Source organism: Fringilla coelebs, assembly GCF_963513975.1.
Source record: "Fringilla coelebs genome assembly, chromosome: 8".
Classification (NCBI taxonomy): domain Eukaryota; kingdom Metazoa; phylum Chordata; class Aves; order Passeriformes; family Fringillidae; genus Fringilla; species Fringilla coelebs.
The window spans coordinates 34,867,383-34,890,241 of NC_140066.1; positions in this window are offsets into that span (position 1 = coordinate 34,867,383).

Consider the following 22,859-nt stretch of genomic DNA (forward strand, 5'->3'; position numbering starts at 1 on the left):
AACAAAAAAGACCCATTAGGAATAGAGGACTCAATTATATTTTGCTGTTCTATTTAACAAGGAAGATGCCATATAAATTGGTAAGGATGTGTATAAACACAATTTAATAAATGTGAGAAGAAAGCTGCTTCCACCCCCCAGAATGGGGAGTTTATGACCCTGTGCAGTGTAATTATGTTCTGATGAAAATGAGCACCATAAACTGAGCAGGGGGGTGGAATTCTGAATTCTGGGGGTGAACAGGATCCCACTGAGACACTGAGAGCAGAATCTGTGTCACAGACAACAGGGAAGTGTTTTGGTTTGTCTGGATTTTTGAAATGAAAGACTGAAAAAAAAACCAACCCAACACAGGATCCTCCCAGACCAGTGCAGCTGCAATTTGGTGTTTAATCCCAGAATCCCAGACTGGGTTGGGTTGTTGGGCCCTTAAGGCTCATCCAGATCCACCTTCCACTCCAAATCCCAGTGTCCAGCCTGGCCTTGGGCACTGCCAGGGATCCAGGGCAGCCGCAGCTGCTCTGGGAATTCCATCCCAGCCCCTCCCCACCCTCCCAGGGAACAATTCCTTATTCCCAAAATCCCATCTAAACCTGCCCACTGTCAGTTTAAAGCCATTCCCTGTGTCCTGTCCCTCCATCCTTGTCCCCAGTCCCTCTCCAGCTCTCCTGGAGCCCCTTCAAGCCTTGCCAGGGGCTCTGAGCTCTCCCTGGAGCTGCTCCTCTCCAGGTGAGCACCCCCAGGTGTCCCAGCCTTTTGTTGAGACACTTTTCTCTGCCATTTAACCCCTTTTCCTTCCACTTTTCCATGCACCTGCCCTGGATGATCCCAAGGATTCCTTTCCCATCCCTGAGTGTCCCTTTCTGACCCTTCCCCAGGAGTGGAGCACCTCCAGCCCTTCTTCCCAGCTCTCCCTAGGGATGAGCAGAACATTCCCTGCTGACCTCAGGGATTGCAAACAGACCCTAGAAAGGCCTTGGGACTCGGGATTTAAATCCTGCAGGGATTCCAGCCTCTCTTTTTTGGCTCCAAGCCTTTCTGAGCAGGACTGGCTGCAGCTGGTGCCCTGGGAGCCTTGATGCAGTTCTTTAGCATCTCTTGCAAAGCCTGAATTTTCTCTCTGTTTTTCCCTGTGTTGCTTCCCTGCCCATGACCTAAATTATGAGGAGAAGATATTAAAGCCTGGATTTTAACTTAAGAGCTGACTACACCCACAGGAGAAATTAAAGCCCAGTGTTGTTTTTTGATTGAAGGTAAGCAAGCAGTGAGATGATGCTGCTTTCCTTGTCTAAATGCTGCCAGCAATAGGACACTTGCAGCAATATCCTGCTTTTCTTTATGGCTTTTTGTCCTCTAAAATCAGGCTGATTCCCCAACCACATTTCCATGGCAGGGGGCTGGAACAAGATGGTTTTTAAGGTCCTACCTGGTGCTGTTAAGTATTGAATCCATTCTTTCTTAAAATAGGACAAAAACAATCCCAATTTGCAAATATTTAATCTAAATAAATGCTCTGAGTCCTTGAGTAACCCCATCTCCTTTGATTGTAGCTCCTTTATCTCCGCCCAGCCAATTCTTCCACCTGCTGGTAATATCCTAATGGGTTTAAGCTTTGTGCTCAGCTGAGGAAGGAGATGCTCAAACACCTGGATGGGACCCAAATTTACTCTTTTGGGGCAGATCTGGTTGTGGTTGGCCCACTGTGGTATTTTCAGGGTCCTCTAGATGAAGGAGGAAGGAAGGAATCGGACTCCATGTTCTCAGAAGGCTAATTTATTATTTTATGTACTTATATTATATTAAAGAATGCTATACTAAACTATACTAAAGGATAGAGAAAGGACACAGACAGAAAGTTTAACAAGACACTAATGAAAAACTCGTGACTGACGCCTCAGAGTCTGACACAGCTGGCTGTGATTGGTCATTAAGTTAAAACAATTCCCATGAAATCAATCAATGACCAGTTGGTAACAATGTCCAAACCACATTCCAAAGCAGCAAAACACAGGAGAAGCGAATCAGATAATTATTGTTTTCCTTTTTCTCTGAGGTTTCTCAGCTTCCCAAGAGAAGAAATCCTGGCCAAGGGATTTTTCATGAAATGCGACAGTGACAACCCCTGAGTGACTTTACATTGGATTTATCCCTGTGGAAGGAGCAGGATTTGATTCCTGCAGGCCCCTCCCAGCAGGATTCCCTCCCAGACAAGGTGCTGATGGTGTGTCCGAAGGCAGAAGTGTGGGATGCACTGCAGTCATCCCAAGGAGAGGTTTCCCAGGCAACTGGAGCATCTTCAGCTCCATCCACAGCCAGGAGCAGGGCCTGCCAAGGTTCAGCTTCGGATCAGTTTGGGATGTCTCCTCACCGAGTTAAGGTCATTCCTGGGCTGGGATTGTTCTGAATAAAGAGGATTTCACTGCTCAGGCCACATATTCTGGGCACATCCTGCTGGCAAGGACTGAGTGGGTGCTGTGGACACAGAGAGTCCCAGCTCAGGGCAGCTGGACCAGGGCAACCCCTCCCTACAGAGAAACAGCAGTGAGGAAAGAGAGAAAACCCCACATGGCTGAAAAAATGGAGGAAGAGAAGTCTCTGGGATGATCTTCTTGGGGCCTTTCAGTACCTAGAAGGGCTACAAGAGAGTTGGAGAGGGATTTTTTAATAGAGCAGGATTTTAATAGGATTTTTTTAATAGGGCAGGAAAATGGGGAATGGCTTTGAACTGAAAAACAGCAGGATTAGATGGTATATTGGGAAGAAATCCTTCCCTGTGAGGGTGGTGAGGTCCTGGCAGAGAGAAGCTGTGGCTGCCCCATCCCTGGGACGGTCCAAGGCCAGGTTGGAGCAGCCTGGGATGGTGGAAAGTGTCCCTGCCTATAGAAGGGGGTGGAATGGATGAGGTTCAAGGTCTGCTCCAACCCAAACCAGCCTGGCATTCTACTGAAACATCACCTTATGCAGCAGAAAAAAAGCACAGCGAATACATTTTGGTTTGCTTCTCTGTTCATTCTTGCAGAAAATGGGACTGAGCACAGAAGGACAGCAGGGAACATGAACTCTACGTGAACACAGTTGCTCTTCTTCCCAAGCCCCTCTTTATGCTACTGCACCCCAAAAGTGCCAGTGAGCTTTGGGGAGAGGGTTTAGGTTGGGAAACAGCCCTGGGAAACACAAAGTTACGCAGGCCTGCATTTCCCACGGCTGACATTTGGATCAGAAATCGCCAATTTCCAGCTGTGAACTGCAGGGACTGCAAAGGGACTGGATGTGGCTGCAGAGCAGTTTGGCACTGAGAGCACAGACACCGAGCTTGGGCAGGAGAGCGCGGCAGGGCCGAGCCGGGAGCGATCCGGGCGATGGAGAGCTTGGGCTGAGGCCCTGCCGTGGGTGCGGGGCCTGGCCGGGCCCTGCCCCGAGGCTGCCGCCACCGCAGGGAGCGCATGGCAGGGCCTCTGCCCTTCCATCAGCAGCTGCCATGAGCTGCAGCAGAGTATTTTTAGCTGCTGTCCTGCTGGCTTAGGCGCTGCTGATGTTATGGAGTGTGGCAAGGCAGAGAACTGTGGGGTTATCTGAGTTTCAAGGGATCTCTTGTCTCGAACGTGGCCGTGCTGCTCCTGCTGTGTGGAGAGGCTGGGAGGTGGGGGAGCTGTGGGAGGTGGGGGAGATGGAGGAGGTGGGGGAGATGGGAGAGATGGGGGAGCTGAGGGAGATGGGGGAGCTGTGGGAGATGGGGGAGATGGGGGAGTTGGGGGAGCTGTGGGAGATGAGGGAGATGTGGGAGCTGGGGGAGATGGGGGAGCTCTGAGAGATGGGGGAGATGGGGGAGCTGTGGTAGCTCTGAGAGCCATGGGAGCCGTGAGAGCTGTGGGAGATGGGGGAGACATGGGAGCTGTGGGAGCTGTGGGAGCTGTGGGAGATGGGGGAGATGTGGGAGCTGTGGGAGTCGTGGGAGATGGGGGAGATCGGGGAGCTCTGGGAGATCAGGGAGCTGGGGGAGCTGTGGGAGATGGGGGAGCTCTGAGAGCTGTGGGAGATGTGGGAGATCTGGGAGCCATGGGAGCCATGGGAGCTGTGGAAGCTTTGAGGGCCGTGGGAGCTGTGGGAGATGGGGGAGCTCTGGGAGCTGTGGAAGCTCTGGGAGCCATGGGAGCTGTGGGAGATCGGGGAGCTCTGGGAGCCGTGGGAGCTGTGGAAGGTCTGGGAGCTCTGGGAGCCGTGGGAGCTGTGGAAGGCCTCGGAGCCGTAGGAGCTGTGGAAGGTCTGGGAGCTCTGGGAGCTGCTCTTCCCTGGCTGCTCACTGACAATTTGTGGTGGTCCTTGGAGCTTCTCCCCCCTCCTGAGGTGACGCCAAAGGGCAGCAGCCCTGTCAGGGCGATGCCTTGGGGTTTGAGTTTCTCTGTTCTGTGCTGCTGTGCAGCTTTAGCTTTACGTGAAGAGTTACTGGGGTCTTTGCACAGGGTGCTGGAGACAAAACAACCCTGTTCCAGCTGGAGACTCCAGGACAATCTCTTCAACCTTCAGGCCCAAAGCATGGACAACGTGAAAAGAGGAGGGTGGGGAAGCAAGGGGGATGAAACTTCATCATTTGAAGCTCTTAATTGGACAGCTAATCCTATATGCAAATGGATTAAAACTTATAGGAATGCGAGATCTCGTGCCCAGGCTCTTTTGCTTCCATCTTGGAGCCATCTGGGCACTTCCAGGCTGTGACCTTTGAAGGCACCTCAATAAATCCCCACTTTATTCCCCTGAACTCCCTCTAGCCTCTGCTCCAGCTCCCAAAGGAATCAGGGGATCTCTGAGCCAGAGCATGCTCAGGAAGCACCTGAGAAGTATCCCTGAAAACAAACCTGGATTACTCTTCTCTCTTTTTCTATTTAAATTTTTATGGGATTATAGTTACTTTAATATTTGCTTATTTTAACATGGAGGGTTTTGCTTGATATTAATTGAACTTTTAATTTTTTATAGTTCTATGTGTTATTGGGAAAAAGAGGTTCTTGTAATGATTTACAAGCGGTTTTAAGTTTTAAGATTTTTTTTTTAGTCTTTTTATCTGGAATTTGATTTCTTTTTTATTGATTTTGATGTTTTTATGTTGTTCTTTTATGTATGCTTGTATTTTGTTGGGGTTTTTCTACCCTTCTCTTTATTTTAATTTTTAAAATTTATTTTAATTTTTAAAATTTATTTTATTTTTTTTTTTTTTATTGGATGCCACCAGTGTTAATTCCAGAATGCCCCCAGTGCTTTTCCAGCAAGGCCCCAGCCCCTCGGGAGGTGCTGCCCTGTCTGTCCTCACCCCTCCCAGCCCAGCCTTTTTTGAGGAGTGCAGGATTGCAGTCCATGCTATCATTTTCCCCGTGCTCTGGGTTTAAAGGCTGAACCTTCCCTGCTCCCATGAAAGGCTGGGCTGGCAGCAGCAGGAGCTGAGGAGGGCAGCAAGAAAGAATCTCTGGGTTTTTGAGCACTGCACGTTTGCTCCTGGCAGCCAGAGCAGTGCCAAGGGCACGGAGAGCTGCTCCTTTTCATCTCCTGTGCCTTCCAAGCTCTTCCTGAGGGACTGGAGCAGGAAAAGCTGGAGAATATCCCCTGTCCTTTCTGCTCCTGGCCTTTTCTGCTCCCCTGGGAACGGGGCTGGATGGGCTTTTCTGATATTGGATTTTGTGTTTATTCACATTCATCTGCGCTCCTGATTAAGAAGTAGCTGTTGATTACCTCCAAATGTGGCAGCTGTGGGGAGGGGTAAAAACCCTGAAGACCCTGATGCTAAAAGGGGAGCTCAGAGGGTGGAGAGGGGAGAGACGAGCTTTGCAAATCAGGTACTGATATAAATAATAGGAGAATAATGGAGCCAGATGTCACAGCATCATAAAACTATTGAACCATGGAATGGCTCGGGTTGGAAGGGACCTCAAACCCCTTTCACTCTCCCAGGGGCCCCCAGCCCCAATGTCCAACCTGGCCTTGGAGCTTCCAGGGATCCAGGGACAGCCCCAGCTGCTCTGTGCACCCTGTGCCAGGGCCTTACACCCTTCCAGGGAAGATTTTCTTCCCAACACCCAAGCTAAACCTACTTTCCCCCTTTTCCTGTCACTCCCTGACCTCATTAAAAGTCCCTTTGCAGCTCTAACTTCCAGAGGAGTTACATCAAGCATTGAAACATAATTGGGCACAAAGAAATCTTTGCACAGAGCAAGAAAGATCCAGCCAGCTGCAACAGGCTTTCAGTGAGGAAACAGAAACTTCTCCTGTCTTGTGGTGTGGGATATTTTTGGCTGAAGCCTTTTATAAGAGGGAGAGAACACAAGGGGAAATCAGGATCATGTTCAGACAAAAGGCACAGAGTTGTTTGATAGCCACATTCCCTTTCTCCTGCTTGAGGACCTTTACAAGCAACCAAAGTCGCCAAGAATTGATCCAGACCTGGCATTTCCAGAGCCTGCAGAGCGAGGCAGACTCACAGTTTGATTTTCTCTTCCTACCAGCCAATTTTAAAACACAACATGCAGCTGGGGCTCGGCTCCTGTTTGTTTGCTCGCTCTTCAGCGGGTCATTGTGGAGAGGATCCTTCTTTTCAAGAAGGCTTTTGCAGGAAAGGAGTCTCCTTTAAAGAGGCTGCAATATCCTTGTTTATTTAGGTGCCACAGCCAAGTAGGGAGAAAACAGCAGCGAGCTGAAAGAGCAGGGAGAGCAGATGGAAAATACTCAGCATTTCAGAGGAAAAAAGGTGTGTCCTCTCACCTCCTCCACATGATGAGCGTAGTTCCAGATGCAGCCACTCATTTCCTAAAGGTTCTTTAGGTCTCGTGTCACAAATTCAAGCTGGCATCTTACCCTTCTCCAGAAATGCCAAGAGCTCATCTGAGGAGCAGCTGAGATGCTCCTTCCCAGCCTGGCCGGGAGGAAAGGAACTCACCCTGAGCTGTGAGCTGGAGATTTGCTGCCAAACCAGGGGTCCCTCAGCCCAGGAGTGTCTGCAGGGATACAGAACCTCCTGGCAGCTGCTTTGCACCCACCTGAGCTGTTCTCCAGGGCAAGGTCACTCTGGATTGCACAAAAAGCTGCTCTGGGGTGAGCAATTGCCCCTTTGTCTGGGTATCTGAGCAGCCTTCAGCATCCCCTCACTGCCCCTATGGATCCAGAGGTTTGTGTCCCAATACCTCCCAGCATAACTCCTTGTGCTGCCAGAACTGAGTTTTCCCTACACTGCTCCCTTTTTCCCATTCCCAGCTGACACGGGGCTGTTGGGGTGACGTCCGAAGGAGCTGGGGAGCAGAAACAACTGGGTTTGTGCTGGGATTCTGTAGGGGAAAACATGCAACCTTGCTCCAGCCAGATTATCCCAATAGAAAATATTGGATATGTTTTCCTTGTCTTTCCTTAGCCTTATCCATGGGGAAACCTTGAGGTGCTGTGCCATAAAACCCATAAAAAATTGTGCCCTTCAAAGCCACCCAGCTCCTTCTCCCTATTCCTTGCTATTTATAATATTTACGTTAGCTTTCCTTGACTCCTTTAAAGTTTGATCCCTTTAAAGTTTGATCTCTTCCTCTAAAGTCACATCAGACTTTGCTACATCCTTTTCTCCTCTCTCTCCTCAAAACCCTTCTCCTTTTCCTGTCTATCCAGGCTCTTTTCTCTTTCTGGCTTCTCCTTCAACAGCTATTCAGCCTTTCTCAGATCATCGAGATCTTTGTTGCATCTGAGCAGGAATTTGGGTTTGGCTTTGACAGGTGTCTTTTTAGCTCAGCACTGACATCTTTTCTTCAGCAGCCACTTCCTGCAGGATCTATTTGAGAGATTTCTGAGCGCATAAATTATGTTGGCACGCGCAAATCAGCGTAGCCAGAGTGTTAATTACCTCCACTTTTCCTCTGCTGAGCCTCCCCTTGACGGTTTGAGCAACTTTTGTCTGCTCTGCTCTTTCTTTTCAGATAAATTCTCAGAGGGCTTTAACACTTGGTGCAGGGAGGGCTTGTATTTCATGCTGAGCTTGGTGCAGGCTGTTTTTCTGAAGGTGTGCTAAGGAACCCGACAAAAAAAGAGAGGGATCCATAAATTAGAAACATTTCCTGACACGTTCCGATATGTTTTGGCCAAAAGCTTCATTCCTGCCACTTCCCGTGGTGACATCAGCAGGGCTGGGTGACATCAGCAGGGGCTGTATGGCCATGTGTGGCCTGGCACAAAGCCCAGGAGGTGCCACGTGCTGTGGGACGTGGGGAGTGGTGACATTTTCCGTCACCGCTTTGGATTCACGCTGGGACACTTGCTGGGCAGTGGGGTAAGGAACTCGCGCTGCCTCTGCCCACACCGGCCCTGGCTGGAACCAGGAGAAGGAATTGATATATTTAGAGATGATGATGATGTAGACTTTAAAATCCTGGGGATGGTGACTGTGACACAGCCCACGATTCCTGTGTGAGGTAGGATCAAAAATGGGATTTTGGAGCTAATTTTTCCCCTGGCATGGGAGGATCCAAGCACAGTTCCTTCCCCTTTGCCGAGGCAGTGACGTGCACAGCCCCAGTGATGCAGGAGTGCTCCAAAATCCGGTGTCAGTGAGGATCCTGAGGTTCACAGTGTCCACAAACCCTGTGCCCTGTTCCTTCCATCTCCTGGCAGCCCTTGCTGCTCCCCTCCTGTCCGCTGAGCATCCGTCCAGGAAAGCCAAAGCTGGGCAGGGGGGCAGGACTGGCAGTGCTGCTCTGCCTTGAATGCCTTTTGATTTTCCTCCTCTCACAGATCAAACCTGAGCGTCAGAGGGGGCCTGGCTGGAGCCTGAGCTGCTGCTGGCTCAGGCTGCGAGGGGAGAGGTGTCTGAGTGGAATTGCATTAAAAACTGGCTTTTAAATAGGAGCCATGCATCTTCCCAGCCAGGGCACAGCGCCAGGGCTCAGCAGAGGAGCTGTCCCTGCCTGCAAGGAGCTGGAGCAGTGTCTCACTCACAGGGCTTGGCAGCCAGGAAGGAATTCAATAAACAGCTCTGTCATTCTGGAGAACTCTGAGGCTGGAACAGGAGCTCAGAGCTGGGCACCCACAGCAGCCAGCACAGGCTGCAGAAAATGTGTGCCTGACCTTTGATGAGATCGCTGCATCCTCCCCAGGGAGCTCTGTGGCGGCTCAGGGGCCAGGCAAATGGCACAGGGGACACACAGCCCTGGGCACGAGTGCCACCTGCTTGGGGGACACTGCAGGTGGGCAGGCACTGCCCAAGTCTCAGAGGACAGCGGGGAGCAGGAGCTGAGCCTCCCCCAGGCTGCATCACTTGCCCTTAGAGCCCCTGAGCCCTGTCAGTCAGGGCCATTCTCCTCCTGCATCACAGAATCCTGGAAAGGGTTGGGTTGGGATAAACCTTAAATCCGATTTAGTGCTCATGCCTTGTGCAGGCTGCCCTAGAACAGAGACCAGACAGAGTCCCAGAATAAAGCAGGGATTTATCCAAAGGATCTCCTCCATGGACCCACCTGGGGCAGCACCAGAGCCCAGCCAGGGCTGCACCCAAGATGAACCAAAATGGCCCCAAAATGCCCGGCCGGGCACGGGGTCTCTCCCTGGGATCAGCTCTGCTCCATTTGCACCTTGCAGTTCATTGTCCCATCCCAGCTTCAGCCCCTGCAGTCCCACCCTGCTTGTTTTTCTCTCTCCAGCCCACGGGGTTTGTGCTCCTGGCCTGAGATTTGGCTCATTTGTCCTTGGTGCCCAGCTGGAGCAGGAATTGTTTTGTCTCCCTGCTCTGTGCACAGAGCTCAGCATCCCTGATGTGAGCCCAGCCCCACACACTAAAGCAGCCCAGAATGTGAAACACAGAAAAGCCAAACCTGAGGCATCATTTTCCCCCTGATGCCTCAGTGCCACCCCCTGCCATGGGCAGGGATAGCTGCTGCTGTCCCAGGTGGCTCCAAGCCCCGTCCAGCCTGGCCTTGGACACTTCCAGGGATGGGGCAGCCACCTGACACCCAGTTTTAGGGGGATTGGAGATCTCCAGGCAGGGAAATGCTCAGAATCAGTCAGGTGTATCCACAGCAGCTCCCCTGTGCCTCTGTGGATGAGATCTCGTGGTGCAGGTGAAAGATTTGGTTGTGTCCCCTTGCAGCAGTGAGAGCACAGAGGGAATGACCCAAGGAATGAACTTTCTGCTTTCTGTGTTTCTTCTCTCTTGGTGTCTTGCTGGGATTTTCTATTATCACTGACTCAGAAGCAGGTTGATGTGCTGGGAGTGTGATTGATTTCCAGCTCACACCTTGCAGTGGGCTGAAAGCAAACCACACTGGCTCTTGGCTTTCTTGATATTCTTGAAAGCAAGAAAAAAAAACCTCATTGAGTTTGGAACAAAATATCCCAGCAGCTTTCTCCAGCAAAGCCATGCTGAGGTTTCACTGGGAGCATCCCAGAAGGAAATGAGATTTTGAGCCTTGCCTTTATCAGGAGCTGTGGGTTTACAACTTTTGGGGTTATGCCAATGGACAGGTTGAGGTGTGCTCATTCATTTTTTGTTTGATCACTTAGCAAAGTCCCACAATGCCAGTTTAAAACACTTTGGATTGACTAGTGGGCTGAGAGAAGGAAATATCATGTTCTAAAGCTTACAGGCTTATTAACCTCAAAAACTTGCAAGGTTTGATAGGCTCAGCTGTGAGTTTTGTGTTGTTCCATGTGATTTTTGGGGGAAAACCAAAGGAAAGCAGCATTGAGGTTCCACACAGCAGCCCTCCAACAAGGCAAGCAGGAGGGCAGAGGTGATTTTGTTGCTGATACTGCTGCTGATTTATTCTGAGAAAATACAAATTTTATGGATACTGGGAGCTTTTATTGTGGTTCTTAATGATTCATTTGACCTCTGATAGCTGCCAGTGAACCCAGCCTGGGAGAAGAGCCTCTGCAGACAGAGCAGCAGACAGAAATGTCAATTGCCACTTGTTCTGTTCAACCTGATTCCTCCAGACCTGAAGTGGGAATATCTGGAATGGAGCTCAGTCTCCATCTGTGCTTCATGCATGCAAATCACAGGTGTGTTGTGTTAAACTGCATCCTGAAAAGCTGGGAAAAATAACCTCCAAAGAGGGAGGAGCAAATGGGAGGGTTTGAACGTTCAGGAAATATTTTTGTGTGTGTCTGAGGGGTGGACAAAGCCCTTGGGCCCTGTGGTGATGTCTCAGTGACTCCTGCCTTGGTTCCATCGGCATCTCCAGGGGAGCTTCAGGCTGGATATTGGGAACATCTCTTCCCAAAAAGGGCTGTCCAGCCCTGGCAGGGGTGGAGTTCCAATCCCTGGAGAGATTTAAAACCCTGTGGATGTGGCACGTGGGGCAGTGGTGGCCTTGGCAGTGCTGGGGAATGGTTGGACTCAGACCTAGAGGGCTTTTCCAACCCAAACTATTCCATGATCTTGTTGTTCTTCAGTTCCAAAGCAGTTTGTGATTTCTCACCTGGTCAAAACCTCTCTTTTAGAGGGATGTGAGAAAGGTGAGGATAGGAGGGACTGACCAGGCCCAATAGGAGATCTAACAACTCATAATTTTAAAAATTAATTCATTAATGCACCAGAGTTTACCCAGAGAGTCTCAGGCTGAACCTGGAAACCCTGAGCTTTAATCACCAGCCTGTCCTGGCTCCTCACCTTCCACAAAAAGTGTTGTGTGAAGGTTAATTTCAGAATAAAACGGAGCTGGACTAAATGCAGACACAATGAGAGCTGAGCTAAGCTGTGCCCAGGCAGAATCCAGCCCAAAGTGCTTTTCTGTGCAGCAGCAACACGACCTAATCCTCTTATCCTTGGACTTGGAGGTCCTGGATGAGTGGGAATGGGAGGCTCCATTCAAAGAGAGGATTTGCTCTCTGAATAATGCAAATAGTCACCTGTTCTGCTGATGGGTTTATAAAGGGTTTAAAGCTGCAGGCTTTAAATGAGGTGAATTTCATCCTCATTTCAGCCCTCGTGGCCCTGGAGAATCCTGGAGAGCTCACCAGCAACCACAATTCTTTTAAAACCACTTTTTCTTTTCAGAAAGTCATTTCAGAGTAGTTGGATTTTCTCAACCCCGCCGTGATCAGCACCACCATGATGAGGGAGAAATGGTCAACCCAGGCTGAGATCACATCAGGAATGTTTGATTAAAACTCCCAAAGATTCTTCCATGCCACTGGGCTTCTCCTCACAATCCTCTGGCTCCTGGAATGCAATGCACTTTGTCAGGAGGCTGAATCCCAGCATCATGGAATCGTCATGGTTGGAAAAGACCTTCCAGATTGTCAGATGACCTGAAATACTGCAGTGAAATTTGGCATCATTTATAACAAACAGCTCAGTCTCCCCAAAGGCTCACACCAAGGTCCCTGCTGGAGCTCTTGTCTGTTGATTTTTCAGTGTAAACACCAAAGGAAATGCAACATTTGGGGTTTGTGCCTCACTGTGTGCATGTCTGACACTCTGTGGCTGTCAAAAAATGATCCTCAGCGTTTTCTTTAGAACCCTGGAATGGTTAAAGATGGAAAAGCTCTTGGATCAGTGAGTCCAAGCATTAACCCAGCATGTTTTTGTAGATGTGGTGTTCGTTCTCAGAAAAAAATAAATGGAATTTAATGTTTTTCAGCATTCCCTGTGCAGCCCAACATTCCCAGACCTTCCCATTCAGCACTTTCACACCACTCTGGATAAATAAACCACAGAATCCCCTAAAATGCTGCACCATTAAATTTGTTGCAGCAACAAATGATGCTTTTAGACATGAAACATTTGCTGTGCTGCTGGAGAGTAACAGAGTTTATTAATGAGATTAACAGTGTTTGTTAATCCTACAGAAGTTTGGATTGGCTAAACTCAGAGTGGGCTGAGATACGGCTGCATAGTAGAAATTATTGTCCAAAGAATTTTAATCGTCAGAAAAAAAAATTCATTTGGTGTGTATAGAACTAAGCACATAAAAAATAATGTTGGGGGGAGAAAGATGCAAAAAAATATTATTCTTTGTATGGGGCTGTTTGGAGTATAATAAGACTCTCTGAGGATTTTTCTACTTAAAATGCACTTTTAATGTTTCTCCCTTGCTGCCAGGCTCTGCAAGGTCTCCTCCTGATATATTGGAAGTGGTAACAAACTCTTGGGATGGATTTTTGAAATCTTTAGACCTCTGACCAGGCTTGCAGTGATGACACAGAGGTAACAATAAAACCACTTGAGAGACATTTAATGGGACGCTTTAAATGAAATCCCGGGGCTGGTGATGGCAGCTGAGCGTGTTCTTGCCATTTTCCCATTTAACAAGAAGAAAAGGCCAAACAAGGAGCAATTAGTCAGAATAAAATCAGCTTTGATGACATTTTCCCTCCTGAACTCTGGTATAAAATGGTCACCTGAGGAAGAACTGAAAGGATATGTGAGGAATTTGGATGTGGAGCTGCATGTTCACACACACGGTGCTGGGTAAAAAATGAGCAGGTAAAGGCACTGCGGGGTTCTTGGTGCACAGGATGCTCTCTGTTCATATTTCGCTTGGTTTGGGTCCAAATTTTCATTAATCTCAGCTTTTCTTTGAAGTCTATGCAGGTTGAACTTGGTTTTCATCCTGTGGATCTCCATGACATTGGTGTGCTCGGGTTTCCCAGTTGGCCCTTCCATGGTAAGTCCCATTCTCTAATTACTCCCAGATCTGTTCCATTCCTCTTAAATTACTTCTTTATTTAATTTAATTTTGTTTGCTTGGTTGCTTCTTTGCTGCTGTGTTTCTTATTTTTTATAAAATGAAAGGACTTTCTTGTATTAAAGCTATTGGTTAAATATTATTACCTCCTTTTCCTGGAGCATAGCCTAATTTTTCCTGGTGTTATTAATAAAATATGCAAGCCTCTGAAATAATCATGTGAGCAACTCAGTGCATATTTAATGTAGAGTGTGGGGAGCTGAAATCCTGGATAGAAGAGAGAAAATCACAAATCTCCTCTCCATTTAATCTGAATTCCTTGCTTATCTCAAAGAGGTGCAATTATATATATATATATATATATGTATTAATTTCACTTATTGCTAGTTAGTTTATCAATTAATTAACTTATTTATAATCAGCTGATTTATTTAGATACAGCTGGATCTGAGTAGCCACATTTCCTAATGGATGGGTTCTCTTTATGGCAATGATATCATGGTTAAAAGGTCTTTAATTGCTTCAATAAATGTCAAAATAAAAGTTATATGTTCAGGAAACCTAGTGAAATAGCAGCTAAAAATTCAAAAGGAGAATTTCTCTGTGCCCAGTTTTTTGGTTTTTATAGGGTTTTTTCTTGCAAAAAATGTTTTTTCTTGTTAGGGAGAAAATTCAGTCTGGGAAATGCCTTGTCAGTAGCAGAAGGTGTTGGTTGCAAAAAAAGTCATTAAACAAACAAAAAAATTAACTTAATAACGAGTATTAAAGAAGAGCAATAAAACACTGAATTAAAACAAATCCTAATTAGGTCTTACCAGCAATTCCTGGTGTTAATCCTATGGTTTTTCATGGAATTTTTAGAGATTACAGAACATGACTTTAAGATGGAAAATCAGCTGGGAAACCAGGATATGATGAAATACACACAGAAGAACCACAGACATGCCAGGAAATGGTTTTATTTTATAATTCAGCAGTCATTAAATGCAGTTTATTTTAAGAGCTGTTGAAATATGCGAAAGTTTTTATTTAGTTGGCATTTTTTGTCCGGTAGAGTGCAAGTAAAAGGAATGTGTGCAAAACCCTGGATTTTTATCCAAGCCTGTATTTTTATGCAGACTTTTTAAAATTCCCATTACTCTTTTGTCATTATTAAACTCATTCAGAATTACTTCCAGAATTGGTCATAACTACTGGAAAGCATCCTCCAAATTTTAGCTTTACAGGTATTTTTGTTTTCTCTTACCTGTCATTTAAGCCTCAGAAGTTCACACAGGTTATACAAAGCTGGCATTTCATTTTTCCCTGAAAAAATCTCATTTTCCAGCAATAAACACCTGTGTTGTTCCAAGGAAACCATGTCACAGCTGGTCAGCATCACTGAAAACAATTCATATCATACCCTAAACATAATTGTATCAGTATTTTAAACCAGAAATGTATAAAAAACAATGAAAAAATCTGATTTTGAACACGATAAGTCCTTAGAAAATAACAGCTCATCCCTGTAATTCAAAGCATAAATCGCTTTTGCGTTTCTACTTTGCTCTGTTGCCTGAACAAGTCCTGGCAAATATACAAATCCATAATTTTACCTTCCCTTATCTCTTTTCTTTTTTCTTCCCTGTTTGTTTGTTTGTTTGCCTTTAATCTCCAGAGCACCAACCCTTTTTATTTGACCTGCCAGCTGTATGGGGAATGGGATTCGTGCCTGGTGCTGCTGAGCAGCTGCCTGTCCAAGGTGGGCAGGGCTGAGGAGCTGCCCCTTGGGAAGCCTCTCCTGGAGTCCCCTCTCCACAAAAGGTCCTTCCGCAACGGCGTCGGCGCGGGAATTAAAAAAACTTCCTTCCGAAGGGCAAAGTCCTGAGCAAGTGTCCCAAAGGCCGGCCCAGGGTGTGACATCTGATGTCCCAGTCGTTGCTTTGAGTTCCTGTTGATGCTTTTCTCCGACGGAGCCACCTCTGGCAGAGTCCCCAGATGTCGCTTTCCAAGCGCCGCGCGCCCAGCGGAGCAGATGGGAGCGCTCGGGAAGGGCTTTGTCCCCAAAGTCCCACTGGCGTAAAGTTTTGTCTCGAAATGAATGTTTTCATTTGCTTAATTTCCCTCCTTTGTCAGGCTACAGGTTTTAATCAAGCTGCTCTTTGATTCATCCAAAGATAATCCCGTGCTTTGAGGAGATGAGCGCACGCAGCCTGTGGGGAGGACGGAGCATTCCCAAAATCCCTCCTTTCTGCCAGGCACGAGGCATTCCTGTGCTTTCCCATCCCAAATCACATTTACTTGAAGGCAACTGGTAATTTAAATACAGATTTAAAGTACACTTCATTTCAGGTTTCTACTGATATGAAGGACCACTGGTGAAAGAATGAGGCCCTACTCGTAACTTCCACTGGCGTTTTAATATAGTTATTAAAAATGACTTTGGCAGGAAATAGTCTCTGGAGATGTCTCATCTCATATCCAGAAGAATCTTGGGAAATCACTCTAAGGCAGGGTATCAACACCTCTCCCTGTGCCTCAATTAATTGACTTAGGTAGGCAACACCCAGCTGATGAAATGTGTCAAATCTGGGATTTTTTTTTTAATTTCCTGTTGGAAAAAATAAAATAAAACAAGGAAAAAGTAATTTGATGTGAAATATGTAAATGTGGTGTGGAGGAAAGTTCACCTGACGAGTTACACACGTGTGTCTGTTCTACTTGTGGCTGTGTCCCCTGAATGTAACAAACTGTGCCCTTGGCTTGAAAATGTGACAGAGTGTCTCTGCAATGCCTTTTGCAGTCAAAGCTGTGATATTAATTATAATAAATCACTCTGTGGATGTTTTCTAATATTTTCCTGTTAAATATCATAGCCAAGGAGATCATTTTAAACCCTGCAATGAGGTGGTTTGGTGTCATCACCTCTGTGATGCCCTCCCTGAGCTCGTGGGATAAAGTGAGCCCAGCATGGAGCTGTGCTGGTGGGACAGCAGGTTTTTCTGGATGATTTCTGGCTGATCCAAGGAGATCAAACACATTCCTGCCTGTGTTTGTCCAGGCAGAAAAGTTTAACACATCCTGGTTTTTAAAGCCTCTTTGACATTTGAGTTCTTTTGGGGTCATCTCAAGCTTGCTGAGTTGAGTGGGAACCATGGAACCAAGGAACCATGGAACCAAAGAACCATGGAATCCTAGGAACCATGAAATCCTAAGAACCATGGAATCCTAGGAACCATGGAACCCAGGAACAATAAAATCCTAGGAACCATAAAATCCTGGGAACCGTGGAACCCAAGAACCATGAGATCTAAGGAACTATGGAACCCTAGGACCCATGGGATCCTAGCAGCCATGGAAAATGCCTAAGGAGTGTGCTGGATATTTATTACCCTTGGTAATAATTAATAGCTATCAAAGGGGAGCAAGCTCAGGGTGGCACCATGGTGACACTGCAGCTGGGCATGGTCCTGTGTCACTTCTGGCTGCTGGCATTTCAGCCACGCCAGCTGTCCTGCAAATTTTCCATCCCAAACACTCTCCAGGTGTCTCCAGGACTCCCCAGGGAGCAGAACTTCACTGCCTTTGGCATGGAAAAGGGAAGGGCTGGGAATGATTCCTGGCTGGTGACAGAATCAAAAGCAGGTCCTGAGTGCATGGATTGTCCAGAGCAGCTGTGGCTGCCCCTGGATCCCTGGCAGTGCCCAAGGCCAGGCTGGACACTGGGGCTGGGAGCACCTGGGACAGGGGAAGGTGTCCCTGCCATGGCAGGGGGTGGAAGGGGATGAGCTTTAAGGTCCCTTCAGTCCAAACCAGTCTGTGATCCCATGATTCCATGATTCCATGAATCCATTCTGCATCTGCACACGGCTGTGGGGATGGAGGTGTTTTGTCCCAGTGCAGAGCTCTGTCCTGCTCACATCCCCACCCAAACCATCTTTCAGGAAAGCAGAAACCCCAAACAAATTCAGACTACCTTTGTTTGAGTTTTGAGATCTGTTTTTGTCAACATTTTCCTACATGATGAATATGTTCCTGCCTTGGTAACCTGGGATGAGCAAGGTTGTCTTCAAGCCAACAGAACTCAGTGTGGAGCTTGGAAATCAGGTTCTCCTCTTTCATTTATTATGCAGGAATGACAGTAACTCATTTAGTGTTTTGGCATTTGTCTTTGGGCAGGGAATGTTCCAGAGGGTTGCAGAGCTGCTGTCCTACTCCCACAGACCTTCATCCCCTTTTATCAAAAATAAGGGATGCAAGAAAAATGGGCTGCTGGAAAAATCCCATTCTTTATGATTTAGCCAGTCCCTGACAGGCCCCACTCCAGCTGGAGGGATCTGCATGTACAAAACAATGGGACCAGGAGGCCACCAAGAGCCATAAGTCACCTAAATCCCCTAAATCCAGGGCAAGCCTGCAAAATGTGGATTGTCCAGCTGCCTTTTGGGAGTTCTGTCACTGGAGGGCTGATGTGGCCAGCTCAGCTCACAGAAGACGCTGCAATGCTGAATTCATCTCTGAACTTTAAAGGTGGCTTTGTTTTGGAGAGAACAGAGGGTGACCTCAGTGATCTCTGTCAGGAAATAAGGATCTGAGGGGGCCATTGCCAGGCACATTAATTTTTATGCTGACAGGAACTGGAAATGTGGCAGAAAATGCCTTTTTTTCAGTAAAAAGTGAACAATGAGAACAACTATAGGGGTGCCAACCTGCACCGTAATTAATGTGTTGTCATTAATTTTACTTCTTTCTGAAGAGCAGGGATTCACGATGCTATGAGAAGACAATTTGTGAATTTCTTTACTATTTTTCTTGGCTAACATAAAAGAAAGAGAAATGATCAAAGAGTTCAGAGGGTGGGAAGAGTGATGCTTTGTGTGGGGATTGAGGAGCAAGTTGGGGAGTTGGGAATGCTCTGGCCAGTCTTGGCTGAGTAATCCCGTCTGTGACTTTAGAAAAATAGTTTCTACTCAATTTCCCCGTCTGAAAAATAAGGAACTGCCTTCATTGAGCCATCTTGACTAAGCAGTCATGGCTGATGGATTTGGGAAGAGTTTTGGGACAGAAAAGGGTGGTTTCAGCAGCTGGAAAGGCTGAGAGAAAAGACATGAAGAATTCCTGAATCCATAAGGATTTTTTTCCCTTACTTTGCTGTCTAACTTGTATCCACCTCTGGAAGCTTTAGACATAAATTTCCAGTGATGATTCCTTGGTTTTGGGCTGTGAGAACCATCCCTGGACTCAGCAATCACTGTTTGGAGCAGCCAAACTCAATTTGGCCAGTTGTGATTCTAGTTCAAACTAGAAAAAAGATTTCCCTAGATTTACTGAATAAATGACTTTTATTTTGACATTTATTGAAGAATTAAACTCCTTTTAACTGTGATATCATTGCCATAAAGAGAACCCATCCATTGGGAAATGTGACAACTCAGATCCAGCTGTGTCTAAGTAAATCAGTTAGTAATAAATAAGTTAATGAATTTATAAACTAGCCTGTGCTGGGCCCTGGGGTTGGGCTGATCCTACATGGAGGTTGTGGGAGCTGCATCCCCATCCCATCCCATCTCATCCCATCCCCACCCCTGGAATGGCACCTTCCAAGGATCAGGATGTGTCACCTGCTGCTCCTTTGCTCCCCCAAATCCATCTCTGCCTCTGAAGGTTTGAGGTTCCCACTGGTGAACCTGACGGGAACAAATCCCATAAAACATCACCAACAAAGTCTGCCCAAAGACAAGAAGAGGAGTTAACACTTTTCTTCTTCTTCTTCACAGATTTTTTGGCAAGGAAGGCAATTAAATAGCCTGATGTAATAGCACCTAATTAACTTGCAAGCCTGAAAATTCCTTGTTGTAATGACATCCCAATACTCAGGTTTCTGATTGCCCAGCACATATTAAAGTATGGATATCACATTTAGGTTTCCTAATTTGCTATTATTTGCCTGTATGTGGTAATTTATTCCCTGAAAATACCAAGAGGAAGAAAGGGAGAAATCTCTTTGTGCTTTTAACTGTGGATATAATTTTGACCTTAAGAAAGAACAAGACAGATATGAGAGAGTATATTAGATGTTATTATTACCATAATAAAAGAGAGATAAAAATCATCGTGCAGAAAGGCTCTAAGACAACTATTAACCATTTGTCATATAAAGAAAATCAAAATTTAACTTATCAGGGAGTCTGGCACTTTAAAGATTCATCATGAAAAATTACTTTGAACCATGGAGCATTTATGCAGAATGTCATTGATGAGCTGTCTGCTTAAATGTTGAAAGAGTTTGGGGAAAGATTGAAAAAAATGTCAAAGATATGCCTTGTATCAGTCTCACCATATTTAAATTTATTTTTGGGAGTGAAGCAGCATGGCAGGACTTTTTTCTTGAAGGAAACAAGCTGGAATTCTCCTACCCCAATGGGCCATGGCTGGTGAGAACAACTGAGGTGAGGATGGACCTTGGTGGTGGGAAAAATGACACAGCTGAATATCAGACATCCCTCTGGGGTTGGGGTACAGAGGAATTTTTGGGGTTAGGGCAATATTTCTGTCTCTGTGGTGATAGGCAGACTTTTTCTTCTGATTCCTTCCCAGATTTGAAGTCACTGGGTTGCTGATGCTGGAAAATAAAGTGATCTTAAAACTTGATCAGCTGAGACCCATCTTGTCAACTTCTTTGGTGTGAACCTGCCAGAGCACACGCAAGGGCTCAGTGTTATTATCACTGTCACCTCTAGAAATGAAGGGGTGGGACTGTTTTCAGGCTAAGAAGGATTCATTGCTCAGTCAAACATCAGTCTCAGAGGCTGTGAGGTTTCAGAGGAGCAGGCATTCTGCCATAGCTCAAGAGCAGTCCCAAGTTCTTTGGTACAAGGCAATCCAGAACTTTCTAATCCAATGGACAGTCCCACAGGGTTTGTTTTGCTTTTCTGACCTCTCACCTTTACTCACTTCTGCTGCACTCTGGATCCTTTTGTCCAATGGGGTCTGTCTCACAGGCACACATCTGCTTCTGTTATAACTTCCAAACTCTCAGCCTATTCCATACAGCCCCAGCCCTACATGAGAAACCCTTCACCACCTTAGCAGTGCAGTTTCTCACTCACTTCAGGCATATTCTTACTGACAACTGCAGAAATATGAGTTTATGGTTTTTCTGCTTAATATCTGTGTATTGTATTTTTACATCAATCCAAGCTTCTCCCAAGGCTGCAGATGAAACCCTTCAGTGCTGTGGGAGTTTCTGTTTTTCTGATTTTTCTAATTCCCACAAGTGTGACAAGAAATGAGCTGTGGAGAGCAGCTCTCCAGACATCATGCCCAGATTTCACCTCCAGCTCACTGGAAGAACAAGGAGTCACAGATCATCTTCCACAGGTTTTGCCTCAGACACTTGGCACATTCAGGGTTGGAATATTCTGTGTTCACTCCTGGTCAAGCCTGGTGAGTCTCTATGGCAACCCTGGAGCACCTCGCAGAGCTCTGAACACTCAGAGATTCCCCTGCCCACCGAGCCTCTGCACAGATTTCTGTGCTTTGTGCCTGAGGCTCTCCTGACCCCCCAGACCTTAACTGGGCTTCCCAAACTGCAGCCAAATCCCAGAGCTGGGAGCTCCACAAGGAGCCCAGGCTGCTCTGGTTGGCTCTGTGTCTTCATTAACATCTCAATTAGCAGCATGACACTGGGCTGACGCCAAGGTCTGGGAGGATGCTGTGGAAATTTATTGTTAAAGCCAGTGATGTCAGCATCCTTCCAGAGTCATTTTACACACAAACACACACACACACACACCCCAGCTCTGCTTTGCTTTATTTTATAAATAAAAATTGCTATTTTTCTGAAAATATTTCATTTTCAAGTAAAAACCATCAATTAATTAAAAAGAACAAATGGCTCTCAACTCAAGGAGAGTATGTGTGAGTAAAAATGGGGGGAAAATATATAATAAATTATGTAAATGTTCATGTTGATTAATTTACACAACCTTCAAGGAAAGAAGATAATTTGTTGTTAAACTCAGTGATGTCAGCATCGTTCCAGAGTCATTTCAGCCCCCCTAGCTCTGCTTTAATTTATTTTCTAACTAAAAATCACACTCTCAGTATATGATTATGTTATGTTATCATGTTGCAGAGGGGTATATTTTATTTAATTTTCAACTAAAAATCATCAATTAATTGAAAAGAACAAATGGCTCTCAACTTGAGGAAAGAAGAGTATGTGTGAGTAAGAATGGGGGGAAAATATATAATGAATTATGTAAATGTTCATGTTGATTAATTTACACAACCTTAAAGAAAATAAGATAATTTATTGTTAAACTCAGTGATGTCAGCATCATTCCAGAGTCATTTTGGTCCCCCCAGCTCTGCTTTCCTTTATTTTCTAACTAAAAATCACACTCTCAGTAGATGATGGTTATCATGTTGTATTTTCACTTCATTTTCTAGTAAAAATCATTAATTAATTAAAAAGAAAAAATAGCTCTCAACTTGAGGAAAGAAGACTATGCATGAGAAAAAATGGGGGAAAAAATTATATAATGAATTATGTAAATTGTTCATGTTGATTAATTTACACAACCTTAAAGGAAATAAGATAATTGCCCCGTGTGGGTGGAACTGGGCCATGAAAAGATAATTATGAACAAAAAAAATCAATGTTTTCCCTGTTGCAAAGGGGTTTTTATATTACCTTTGCCTTTCTGCAGGTATTAATGAGAGTGTCGCTGGATTTCTCATGGAACATCCTGGGCAGGAAGGGATCCACGAGGATCATCAAAGCTGAGCTCCTACAAGGATCATCCTCCTGGATGCTCCTGCCCTGCCAGACACAAACTCCACATCAAATCCGTGCAGCTCAAGGCCCTTTGAACAGCCCAAATATTTTCTCTATTTTTGTGTCAAGCTGGTGTTTCCCTAAATTCCCACCAGCTGAATTTCCTGAATTTTCTGCTGTCAGTGCCTAGGGGTTTGTGCTGAACTTTTTGAACTCCCCAGAGTGGCTTTTTCCAGAGTTAGGCAGAAGCCATGTGAGGATGAGATCTCCAGGATCCCTTTGCTCTTTTGCATGTGGAGTGTGGTGCCAATTTGCATATTTTGGTGCTTGAACTTTACAAATCGCTCCTTATGATCAACAAATAAGGTGTCATTTACGTGCTTGTGTTCAGGAAATGAGCTACATTTATCTTCCCTGTGCTCTCAGGATGGATTCAGGTGTTTTGGCACGGA